Source organism: Lolium perenne, chromosome 5 (genome assembly GCF_019359855.2).
Source record: "Lolium perenne isolate Kyuss_39 chromosome 5, Kyuss_2.0, whole genome shotgun sequence".
In the NCBI taxonomy this organism is placed as follows: Eukaryota; Viridiplantae; Streptophyta; class Magnoliopsida; order Poales; family Poaceae; genus Lolium; species Lolium perenne.
Window position 1 is genome coordinate 222,159,648 of NC_067248.2, and position 12,958 is coordinate 222,172,605.

Consider the following 12,958-nt stretch of genomic DNA (forward strand, 5'->3'; position numbering starts at 1 on the left):
TCTGGTGTTGCGCCGCACTACATCCCGCCGCCATCAACCTTCAACGTGCTTCTTGACTCCTACTGGTTCGATTAAACCTTGGTTTCTTACTGAGGGAAACTTGCCGCTGTGCGCATCACACCTTCCTCTTGGGGTTCCCAACGGACGTGTCAACCACACGCATCAAGCAAATTTCTGGCGCCGTTGCCGGGGAGATCAAGACACGCTGCAAGGGGAGTCTCCACTTCCCAATCTCTTTACTTTGTTTTTGTCTTGCTTAGTTTTATTTACTACTTTGTTTGCTGCACTAAATCAAAATACAAAAAAATTAGTTGCTAGTTTTACTTTATTTGCTATCTTGTTTGCTATATCAAAAACACAAAAAAATTAGTTACTTGCATTTACTTTATCTAGTTTGCTTTATTTACTGTTGCTAAAATGGCTACCCCTGAAAATACTAAGTTGTGTGACTTCGCAACCACAAATAATAATGATTTCTTATGCACACCTATTGCTCCACCTGCTACTACAGCAGAATTCTTTGAAATTAAACCTGCTTTACTGAATCTTGTTATGCGAGAGCAATTTTCTGGTGTTAGTTCTGATGATGCTGCTGCCCATCTTAATAATTTTGTTGAATTGTGTGAAATGCAAAAGTATAAAGATGTAGATGGTGACATTATAAAATTAAAATTGTTCCCTTTCTCATTAAGAGGAAGAGCTAAAGATTGGTTGCTATCTCTGCCTAAGAATAGTATTGATTCATGGACTAAATGCAAGGATGCTTTTATTGGTAGATATTATCCCCCTGCTAAAATTATATCTTTGAGGAGTAGCATAATGAATTTTAAACAATTAGATACTGAGCATGTTGCACAAGCATGGGAAAGAATGAAATCTCTGGTTAAAAATTGCCCAACCCATGGACTGACTACTTGGATGATCATCCAAACCTTCTATGCAGGACTAAATTTTTCTTCGTGGAATTTATTGGATTCAGCTGCTGGAGGTACCTTTATGTCCATCACTCTTGGTGAAGCAACAAAGCTTCTTGATAATATGATGATCAATTACTCTGAATGGCACACAGAAAGAGCTCCACAAGGTAAGAAGGTAAATTCTGTCGAAGAAACCTCTTCCTTGAGTGATAAGATTGATGCTATTATGTCTATGCTTGTGAATGATAGGACTAATGTTGATCCTAATAATATTCCGTTAGCTTCATTGGTTGCACAAGAAGAACATGTTGATGTAAACTTCATTAAAAATAATAATTTCAACAACAATGCTTACCGGAACAATTCTAGTAACAACTATAGGCCATATCCTTATAATAATGGCAACGGCTATGGTAATTCTTATGGGAATTCTTACAACAATAATAGGAACACACCCCCTGGACTTGAAGCCATGCTTAAAGAATTTATTAGTACACAAACTGCTTTTAACAAATCTGTTGAAGAAAAGCTTGGGAAAATTGATATACTTGCTTCTAAAGTCGATAGTCTTGCTGCTGATGTTGATCTTTTGAAATCGAAAGTTATGCCTAATGAAAATCATCATAATAAAATTGTTACTACAGCAAATGTCATCCAAGTTAGAATTAATGAGAATATAAGATTAATGGCTGAACTGCGTGCTAGGTGGGATAGAGAAGAAAATGAAAAACTAGCTAAAGAGAAGAATGTAGCTAAAGTTTGGACTATTACCACGACTAGTAATGCTAATGCTACACATGTTGCTGCACCTCCTACTATTAATAATAAAAGAATTGGTGTTAGCAATGTTTCCACTTCTAATGCAAAGCGAGAAACCGCACGAAAGCTGCTAAAACTGCTGAAACTGCCTGTGATAAAACTGCTGAAATTTTTTCCAACATTGGGGATGATGATCCCATTGCTTTAGATTATAATAGTTTGAATTTTTATGATTGCCACATCTCTGAAGTTATAAAGTTCTTGCAAAAACTTGCTAAAAGTCCTAATGCTAGTGCTATAAATTTGGCTTTCACGCAACATATTACAAATGCTCTCATAAAAGCTAGAGAAGAGAAACTAGAGCGCGAAGCCTCTATTCCTAGGAAGCTAGAGGATGGTTGGGAGCCCATCATTAAGATGAAGGTTAAAGATTTTGATTGTAATGCTTTATGTGATCTTGGTGCAAGTATTTCTGTTATGCCTAAGAAAATCTATAATATGCTTGACTTGCCACCGCTAAAAAATTGTTATTTGGATGTTAATCTTGCTGATCATTCTACAAAGAAACCTTTGGGGAAAGTTGATAATGTTCGCATTACCGTTAACAATAACCTTGTCCCCGTTGATTTTATTGTCTTGGATATTGAATGCAATGCATCTTGTCCCATTATATTGGGAAGACCTTTTCTTCGAACTGTTGGTGCTACTATTGATATGAAGGAAGGTAATATAAAATATCAATTTCCTCTCAAGAAAGGTATGGAACACTTCCCTAGAAAGAGAATGAAGTTACCTTTTGATTCTATTATTAGAACAAATTATGATGTTGACACTTCGTCTCTTGATAATACTTGATACACACTTTCTGCGCCTAGCTGAAAGGCGTTAAAGAAAAGCGCTTATGGGAGACAACCCATGTTTTTACCTACAGTACTTTGTTCTTATTTTGTGTCTTGGAAGTTGTTTACTACTGTAGCAACCTCTCCTTATCTTAGTTTAGTGTTTTGTTGTGCCAAGTAAAGTCGTTGATAGAAAAGTTCATACTAGATTTGGATTACTGCGCAGAAACAGATTTCTTTGCTGTCACGAATCTGGGCAAAATTCTCTGTAGGTAACTCAGAAAATTATGCCAATTTACGTGAGTGATCCTCAGATATGTACGCAACTTTCATTCAATTTGAGCATTTTCATTTGAGCAAGTCTGGTGCCTCGATAAAATTCGTCAATACGAACTGTTCTGTTTTGACAGATTCTGCCTTTTATTTCGCATTGCCTCTTTTGCTATGTTGGATGAATTTCTTTGATCCATTAATGTCCAGTAGCTTTATGCAATGTCCAGAAGTGTTAAGAATGATTGTGTCACCTCTGAACATGTTAATTTTTATTGTCGCTAACCCTCTAATGAGTTGTTCTAAGTTTGGTGTGGAGGAAGTTTTCAAGGATCAAGAGAGGAGTATGATGCAACATGATCAAGGAGAGTGAAAGCTCTAAGCTTGGGGATGCCCCGGTGGTTCACCCCTGCATATTCTAAGAAGACTCAAGCGTCTAAGCTTGGGGATGCCCAAGGCATCCCCTTCTTCATCGACAACATTATCAGGTTCCTCCCCTGAAACTATATTTTTATTCCGTCACATCTTATGTGCTTTTCTTGGAGCGTCGGTTTGTTTTTGTTTTTTGTTTTGTTTGAATAAAATGGATCCTAGCATTCACTTTATGGGAGAGAGACACGCTCCGCTGTAGCATATGGACAAGTATGTCCTTAGCTTCTACTCATAGTATTCATGGCGAAGTTTCTTCTTCGTTAAAATTGTTATATGGTTGGAATTGGAAAATGATACATGTAGTAATTGCTATAAATGTCTTGGGTAATGTGATACTTGGCAATTGTTGTGCTCATGTTTAAGCTCTTGCATCATATGCTTTGCACCCATTAATGAAGAAATACATAGAGCATGCTAAAATTTGGTTTGCATATTTGGTCTCTCTAAGGTCTAGATAATTTCTAGTATTGAGTTTGAACAACAAGGAAGACGGTGTAGAGTCTTATAATGTTTTCAATATGTCTTTTATGTGAGTTTTGCTGCACCGGTGCATCCTTGTGTTTGTTTCAAATAAACCTTGCTAGCCTAAACCTTGTATCGAGAGGGATTATTTCTCACGCATCCAAAATCCTTGAGCCAACCACTATGCCATTTGTGTCCACCATACCTACCTACTACATGGTATTTTCCGCCATTCCAAAGTAAATTGCTTGAGTGCTACCTTTAAAATTCCATCATTCACCTTTGCAATATATAGCTCATGGGACAAATAGCTTAAAAACTATTGTGGTATTGAATATGTACTTATGCACTTTATCTCTTATTAAGTTGCTTGTTGTGCGATAACCATGTTCACTGGGGACGCCATCAACTACTCTTTATTGAATTTCATGTGAGTTGCTATGCATGTTCGTCTTGTCTGAAGTAAGAGAGATCTACCACCCTATGGTTAAGCATGCATATTGTTAGAGAAGAACATTGGGCCGCTAACTAAAGCCATGATCCATGGTGGAAGTTTCAGTTTTGGACATATATCCTCAATCTCATATGAGAAAATTATTAATTGTTGTTACATGCTTATGCATAAAAGAGGAGTCCATTATCTGTTGTCTATGTTGTCCCGGTATGGATGTCTAAGTTGAGAATAATCAATAGCGAGAAATCCAATGCGAGCTTTCTCCTTAGACCTTTGTACAGGCGGCATAGAGGTACCCCTTTGTGACACTTGGTTAAAACATGTGCATTGCGATGATCCGGTAGTCCAAGCTAATTAGGACAAGGTGCGGGCACTATTAGTATACTATGCATGAGGCTTGCAACTTGTAAGATATAATTTACATGATACATATGCTTTATTACTACCGTTGACAAAATTGTTTCATGTTTTCAAAATCAAAGCTCTAGCACAAATATAGCAATCGATGCTTTTCCTCTATGGAGGACCATTCTTTTACTTTCATTGTTGAGTCAGTTCACCTATTTCTCTCCACCTCAAGAAGCAAACACTTGTGTGAACTGTGCATTGATTCCTACATATTTGCATATTGCACTTATTATATTACTCTATGTTGACAATATCCATGAGATATATATGTTACAAGTTGAAAGCAACCGCTGAAACTTAATCTTTCTTTGTGTTGCTTCAATACCTTTACTTTGATTTATTGCTTTATGAGTTAACTCTTATGCAAGACTTATTGATGCTTGTCTTGAAGTACTATTCATGAAAAGTCTTTGCTATATGATTCACTTATTTACTCATGTCATATACATTGTTTTGATCGCTGCATTCACTACATATGCTTTACAAATAGTATGATCAAGGTTATGATGGCATGTCACTCCAGAAATTATCTGTGTTATCATTTTACCTGCTCGGGACGAGCAGAACTAAGCTTGGGGATGCTGATACGTCTCCGACGTATCGATAATTTCTTATGTTCCATGCCACATTATTGATGTTATCTACATGTTTTATGCACACTTTATGTCATATTCGTGCATTTTCTGGAACTAACCTATTAACAAGATGCCGAAGTGCCAGTTGCTGTTTTCTGCTGTTTTTGGTTTCAGAAATCCTAGTAACGAAATATTCTCGGAATTGGATGAAATCAACGCCCAGGGTCCTATTTTGCCACGAAGCTTCCAGAAGACCGAAGAGGAGACGAAGTGGGGCCACGAGGTGGCCACACCCTAGGGCGGCGCGGCCCCCCCTTGGCCGCGCGGCCCTGTGGTGTGGGCCCCTCGTGCCGCCTCCTGACCTGCCCTTCCGCCTACTTAAAGCCTCCGTCGCGAAACCCCCAGTACCGAGAGCCACGATACGGAAAACCTTACTGAGACGCCGCCGCCGCCAATCCCATCTCGGGGGATTCAGGAGATCGCCTCCGGCACCCTGCCGGAGAGGGGAATCATCTCCCGGAGGACTCTACGCCGCCATGGTCGCCTCCGGAGTGATGTGTGAGTAGTCTACCCCTGGACTATGGGTCCATAGCAGTAGCTAGATGGTTGTCTTCTCCCCATTGTGCTTCATTGTCGGATCTTGTGAGCTGCATAACATGATCAAGATCATCTATCTGTAATTCTATATGTTGCGTTTGTTGGGATCCGATGAATAGAGAATACTTGTTATGTTGATTATCAAAGTTATATCTATGTGTTGTTTATGATCTTGCATGCTCTCCGTTACTAGTAGATGCTCTGGCCAAGTAGATGCTTGTAACTCCAAGAGGGAGTATTTATGCTCGATAGTGGGTTCATGTCTCCGTGAATCTGGGGGAGTGACAGAAACCTCTAAGATTATGGATGTGCTGTTGCCACTAGGGATAAAACATTGGTGCTATGTTCAAGGATGTAGTTACTGATTACATTACGCGCAATACTTAATGCAATTGTCTGTTGTTAGCAACTTAATACTGGAGGGGGTTCGGATGATAACCTGAAGGTGGACTTTTTAGGCATAGATGCATGCTAGATAGCGGTCTATGTACTTTGTCGTAATGCCCAATTAAATCTCACTATACTCATCATAATATGTATGTGCATGGTCATGCCCTCTTTATTTGTCAATTGCCCAACTGTAATTTGTTCACCCAACATGCTATTTATCTTATGGGAGAGACACCTCTAGTGAACTATGGACCCCGGTCCAATTCTCTATACTGAAATACAATCTACTGCAATACTTGCTCTACTGTTTTCTGCAAACAATCATCTTCCACACAAAACGGTTAATCCTTTGTTACAGCAAGCCGGTGAGATTGACAACCTCACTGTTTCGTTGGGGCAAAGTACTTTGGTTGTGTTGTGCAGGTTCCACGTTGGCGCCGGAATCTCTGGTGTTGCGCCGCACTACATCCCGCCGCCATCAACCTTCAACGTGCTTCTTGACTCCTACTGGTTCGATTAAACCTTGGTTTCTTACTGAGGGAAACTTGCCGCTGTGCGCATCACACCTTCCTCTTGGGGTTCCCAACGGACGTGTCAACCACACGCATCAAGCGTCACAACGATAGCAATGGCCTGTTGGAGATATGCCCAAGAGGCAATAATAAAAGTGGTTATTATATATCTTTATGTTTATGATAAATGTTTATATACCATGCTATAATTGTATTAACCGAAACATTGATACATGTGTGTTATGTAAACAACAATGAGTCCCTAGTAAGACTCTTAACTAGCTTGTTGATTAATAGATGATTAGTTTCATAATCATGAACATTGGATGTTATTAATAACAAGGTTATATCATTGTATGAATGATGTAATGGACACACCCAATTAAGCGTAGCATAAGATCACGTCATTAAGTTATTTGCTATAAGCTTTCGATACATAGTTACCTAGTCCTTATGACCATGAGATCATGTAAATCACTTATACCGGAAAGGTACTTTGATTACATCAAACGCCACTGCGTAAATGGGTGGTTATAAAGGTGGGATTAAGTATCCAGAAAGTATGAGTTGAGGCATATGGATCAACAGTGGGATTTGTCCATCCCGATGACGGATAGATATACTCGGGGCCCTCTCGGTGGAATGTCGTCTAATGTCTTGCAAGCATATGAATAAGTTCATAAGAGACAACATACCACGGTATGAGAAAAGAGTACTTGTTAGGAGACGAGGTTGAACAAGGTATAGAGTGATACCGATGATCAAACCTCGGACAAGTAAAATATCGCGTGACAAAGGGAATTGGTATCGGATGTGAATGGTTCATTCGATCACTAAGTCATCGTTGAATATGTGGGAGCCATTATGGATCTCCAGATCCCGCTATTGGTTATTGGTCGGAGAGAGATCTCAACCATGTCTACATAGTTCGCGAACCGTAGGGTGACACTTGATGTCTACGCCCCCCTCCTTTTCCTGTAGACAGTGTTGGGCCTCCAAGAGCAGAGGTTTGTAGAACAGTAGCAAGTTTTCCCTTAAGTGGATCACCCAAGGTTTATCGAACTCAGGGAGGAAGAGGTCAAAGATATCCCTCTCATGCAACCCTGCAACCACAAAGCAAGAAGTCTCTTGTGTCCCCAACACACCAAATAGGTGCACTAGTTCGGCGAAGAGATAGTGAAATACAGGTGGTATGAATATATATGAGCAGTGGCAACGGCACCAGAAAAGTGCTTTGCCCAGGACAGTAAACAAGCAGTAGTAACGCAGCAGTAGTAACACAGTAAAACAGTAAACAAGCAGCGATAGCAATATTTAGGAACAAGGCCTAGGGATCAGACTTTCACTAGTGGACACTCTCAACATTGATCACATAACAGAATAGATAAATGCATACTCTACACTCTTGTTGGATGATGAACACATTGCGTTGGATTACACGAATCCTCAATGCCGGAGTTAACAAGCTCCACAATTCAATGTTCATATTTAAATAACCTTAGAGTGCATGAAAGATCAATAAGACTAAACCAAGTACTAACATAGTATGCACACTGTCACCTTCACACTATGTAGGAGGAATAGATCACATCAATACTATCATAGCAATAGTTAACTTTGTAATCTACAGGAGATCACAATCATAGCATAAACCAAGTACTAACACGGATGCACACACTGTCACCATTACACCGTGTAGGAGGAATAAAACTACTTTAATAACATCACTAGAGTAGCACATAGATAAATTGTGATACAAAACTCATATGAATCTCAATCATGTAAAGCAGCTCATGAGATTATTGTATTGAGGTACATGGGAGAGAGATGAACCACATAGCTACAGCGGAGCCCTCAGCCTCGGGGGTGGATTACTCCCTCCTCATCATGGAGGCAGCGATGGCGGTGAAGATGGCGGTGAAGACGGCGGTGGAGATGGCTCCGGGGGCAATTCCCCGTCCCGGCAGGGTGCCGGAACAGCGACTTCTGTCCCCCGAATTGGACTTTTGCGATGGCGGCGGCTCTGGATGGTTTTCTCTGTTTCCGTCGAACTTGTCGATGTTTTTAGGTCAGGGACAAATATATAGGCGGAGAGGCGGCGCAAGGAGGCGGCTGGGGCCCCCACACCATAGGCTGGCGCGCCCAGGGGGCCACCCGCGCCGCCTTATGGTGTGGGCCCCCTGCTGCCCGCCTCCGACTCTCCTTCGGTGTTCCGGAAGCTTCCGGGAATTCTAAGACTTTCGGTGTTGATTTCGTCCGATTCCGAAAATATTTCCTTACTAGGATTTCTGAAACCAAAAACAGCAGAAAACAAAGAATCGGCCTTTCGGCATCTCGTCAATAGGTTAGTTCCGGAAAACGCATAAATATGACATAAAGTGTGAACAAAACATGTTGGTATTGTCATAAAACAAGCATGGAACATCAGAAATTATAGATACGTTGGAGACGTATCAGCATCCCCAAGCTTAGTTCCTACTCGTCCTCGAGTAGGTAAACGATAAAAGGTAATTTCTGAGGTGACATGCTACCAACATAATCATACCATTGTAAAGCATATGAGATGAATGCAGCGATTCGAAACAATGTAAATGTAATGAGTAAACAATTGAATCATATAGCAAAGACTTTTCATGAATAGTACTTTCAAGACAAGCATCAATAAGTCTTGCATAAGAGTTACTCATAAAGCAATAAATTCTTAGTAAAGGTATTGAAGCAACACAATGGAAGATTAAGTTTCAGCTATTGCTTTCAACTTGTAACATGTATATCTCATGGATAATTGTCAATGCAAAGCAACATAACAAATGCAATATGCAAATATGTAGGAATCAATGCACAGTTCACACAAGTGTTCGCTTCTTGAGATGGAGAGAAATAGGTGAACTGACTCAACATAAAAAGTACAAGAATGGTCCTTCAAAGAGGAAAGCATCGATTGCTATATTTGTGCTAGAGCTTTTATTTTGAAAACATAAAGAGAGCATAAAAATAAAGTTTTGAGAGGTGTATGTTATTGTCAACGAATGGTAGCGGGTACTCTAACCCCCTTGCCAGGCAAACCTTCAAAGAGCGGCTCCCATTTTATTTTATTTTTGGGTGGCACTCCTTCCAACCTTTCTTTCACAAACCATGGCTAACCGAATCCTCGGGTGCCTGCCAACAATCTCATACCATGAAGGAGTGCCTTTTTATTTTAGTTTTATTTGATGACACTCCTCCCAACCTTTGCTTACACAAGCCATGGCTAACCGAATCCTTCGGGTGCCGTCCAAAAATCACATACCATGGAGGAGTGTCTATTTTTGTTAATTAATTCGGGACTGGGAATCCCATTGCCAGCTCTTTTTGCAAAATTATTGGATAAGCGGATGAAGCCACTAGTCCGTTGGTGAAAGTTGCCCAACAATATTGAAAGATAAATACCACATACTTCCTCATGAGCTATAAAACATTGACACAAATCAGAGGTGATAAATTTTGAATTGTTTAAAGGTAGCACTCAAGCAATTTACTTTGGAATGGCAGGAAATACCATGTAGTAGGTAGGTATGGTGGACACAAATGGCATAGTGTTGTTTGGCTCAAGGATTTGGATGCATGAGAAGTATTCCCTCTCGATACAAGGTTTAGGCTAGCAAGGTTGTTTGAAGCAAACACAAGCACGAACTAGTACAGCAAAACTCACATAAAAGACATATTGTAAACATTATAAGACTATACATCGTCTTCCTTGTTGTTCAAACACCTCACTAGAAAATATCTAGACTCTAGAGAAACCACTCATGCAAACCAAATTTTAACAAGCTCTATGTATTTCTTCACTAATAGGTGCAAGGTATATGATGCAAGAGCTTAAACATGAGCACAACAATTGCCAAGTATCACATTATTCAAGACATCACACCAATTTCTACATGTAGCATTTTCCGTTTCCAACCATATAACAATTAACGAAGCAGTTTCAACCTTCGCCATGAAAATTAAAAGCTACGAACACATGTGTTCATATGAACCAGCGGAGCGTGTCTCTCTCCCAAACAATCATTTATTCAAACAAAAACAAAAACAAGAAACATACAGACGCTCCAAGTAAAGTACATAAGATGTGACCGAATAAAAATATAGTTTCAAGAGAAGGAACCTGATAATTTGTCGATGAAGAAGGGGATGCCTTGGGCATCCCCAAGCTTAGACGCTTGAGTCTTCTTGAAATATGCAGGGATGAACCACCGGGGCATCCCCAAGCTTAGACTTTTCACTCTTCTTGATCGTAGTATATCATCCTCCTCTCTTGACCCTTGAAAACTTCCTTCACACCAAACTTCTCATAAACTTCATTCGAGGGGTTAGTACATAATCAAAAACTCACATGTTCAGAGGTGACACAATCATTCTTAACATTTCTGGACATTGCTCAAAGCCACTGGAAGGTAATGGAACAAAGAAATCCACCCAACACAGCGAAAGAAGCAATGCGAAATAAAATGCAGAATCTGTCAAAACAAAACAGTCCGTAAAGATGAATTTTTAATAAATACTTCCGTTGCTCAGATCAGAAAACTCAAAACTAATGAAAGTTGCGTACATATCTGAGGAACACGCACGTAAATTGGCATATTTTTCTGATTTTTCTACAGAGAAAACAGCCCAGATTCGTGACAGATAGAAATCTGTTTCTGCGCAGAAATCCAAATCTAGTATCAACCTTCGATTAGAGGCTTCACTTGGCACAACAAAACACAAAACTAAGATAAGGAGAGGTTGCTACAGTAGTAAAAACTTCCAAGACACAAATATAAAACAAAGTACTGTAGCAAAATAACACATGGGTTATCTCCCAAGAAGTTCTTTCTTTATAGCCATTAAGATGGGCTCAGCAGTTTTGATGATGCACTCGCAAGAAATAGTATTTGAAGCAAAAGAGAGCTTCAAGAGGCAAATTCAAAACACATTTAAGCCTAACATGCTTCCTATGCAGAGGAATATTGTACACAAATGAATTCATGAAGAGCAAAGTGACAAGCATAAGAGGATAAAACACGAGTAACTTCAAGATTCTCAACATAAAGAGAGGAAACTTAATATTATTAAGATGCATATAACCATATTTCCCTCTCTCATAATAACTTTCAGTAGCATCATTGATGAAATCCACAATATACCCATCACTTAAAACATTCTTATCATGGTTCATATGCATAGAAGTATCATTAATTTTGGCATAAGAAGAGTTATTCTCATTAATAGTAATTGGAGCAAGATTATTATCAAGAATTTGAACATGGTAAACAAGTTGCATATTAAAAGAATTGTTTTTGGTAATCCAATCATGACTATGACAAGTTTCATAAGGATAATTATAACCTATATCATAGCATTCTTTATAATAATCATCAAAGATCGGAGGCACAGTGTCATCATAAGAAATAGAATAGTTATCTTTCACAGTCGGTTTATCTATGACCATACCATCATTGTTATTAGAAGGAGATGTATCAAACACATAATGATCAGTAGCAAAAGGATTTTCAAACACCTCTTCCCCAAGCTTAGAGCTTTCTATATCATTATGGGAGGAAGCATGGATAGCACTGACACTATGGCAATTATTTTCATCTTCAGAATTAGTTTCCCAGAGATTTGTAATATCAAAAGTAGTGTGCTCATTCAAATCATGATCGCTAATGTATGTAAAGGGCATAGGAAGATCATCATATTTAGATTCATTATCACAATAATCATTAGGAGCAACATACTTACGGTTACTTAGCGTTATCTCATTCACGCGGGGATACACCGTTACCTCTTTCTTTTTATTCTTCTTCTTCTTCTTCTTCTTCTTCTTCGTTCCCTTCTTCTTCTTCTTCTTCTTCTCTTCCTTCTCCTCGTTCCCTTCTTTAGGAGGAAGAGGCTTGAAGGGTAGCTTGTCCGCATAACCTGATTTACTTTCAGAAACAATAGAAGAAACTTGGGAGGATTCCTCCTTTTCATTAATTAGTTCAAAACACATGGCGGTCCTATCATATTTTGGCAAGGTGTCGTCTTCTAAAATATTTTGTATGTAAGTATTTGTATGGCTATTATCAATGCAATAAGAAAAACACCCATGCAGGACATCATCAATATCAAGATCACTCATATGTAACAAAGAGATTTTTCTCGACAGTTCTTCACACCCCAAAAATAAAGTAAGTTCATCATGCTGATTAGGAGTAATTTCATCATCACAATACAAATTTGCAGCTCTCATTGGGTTCAAATTATCATCAGAGGAGCATTGAAAATTAAAATGGCCCACTTCATGGCAAACTTCACAAATAAAAGGATAGAGGGCACA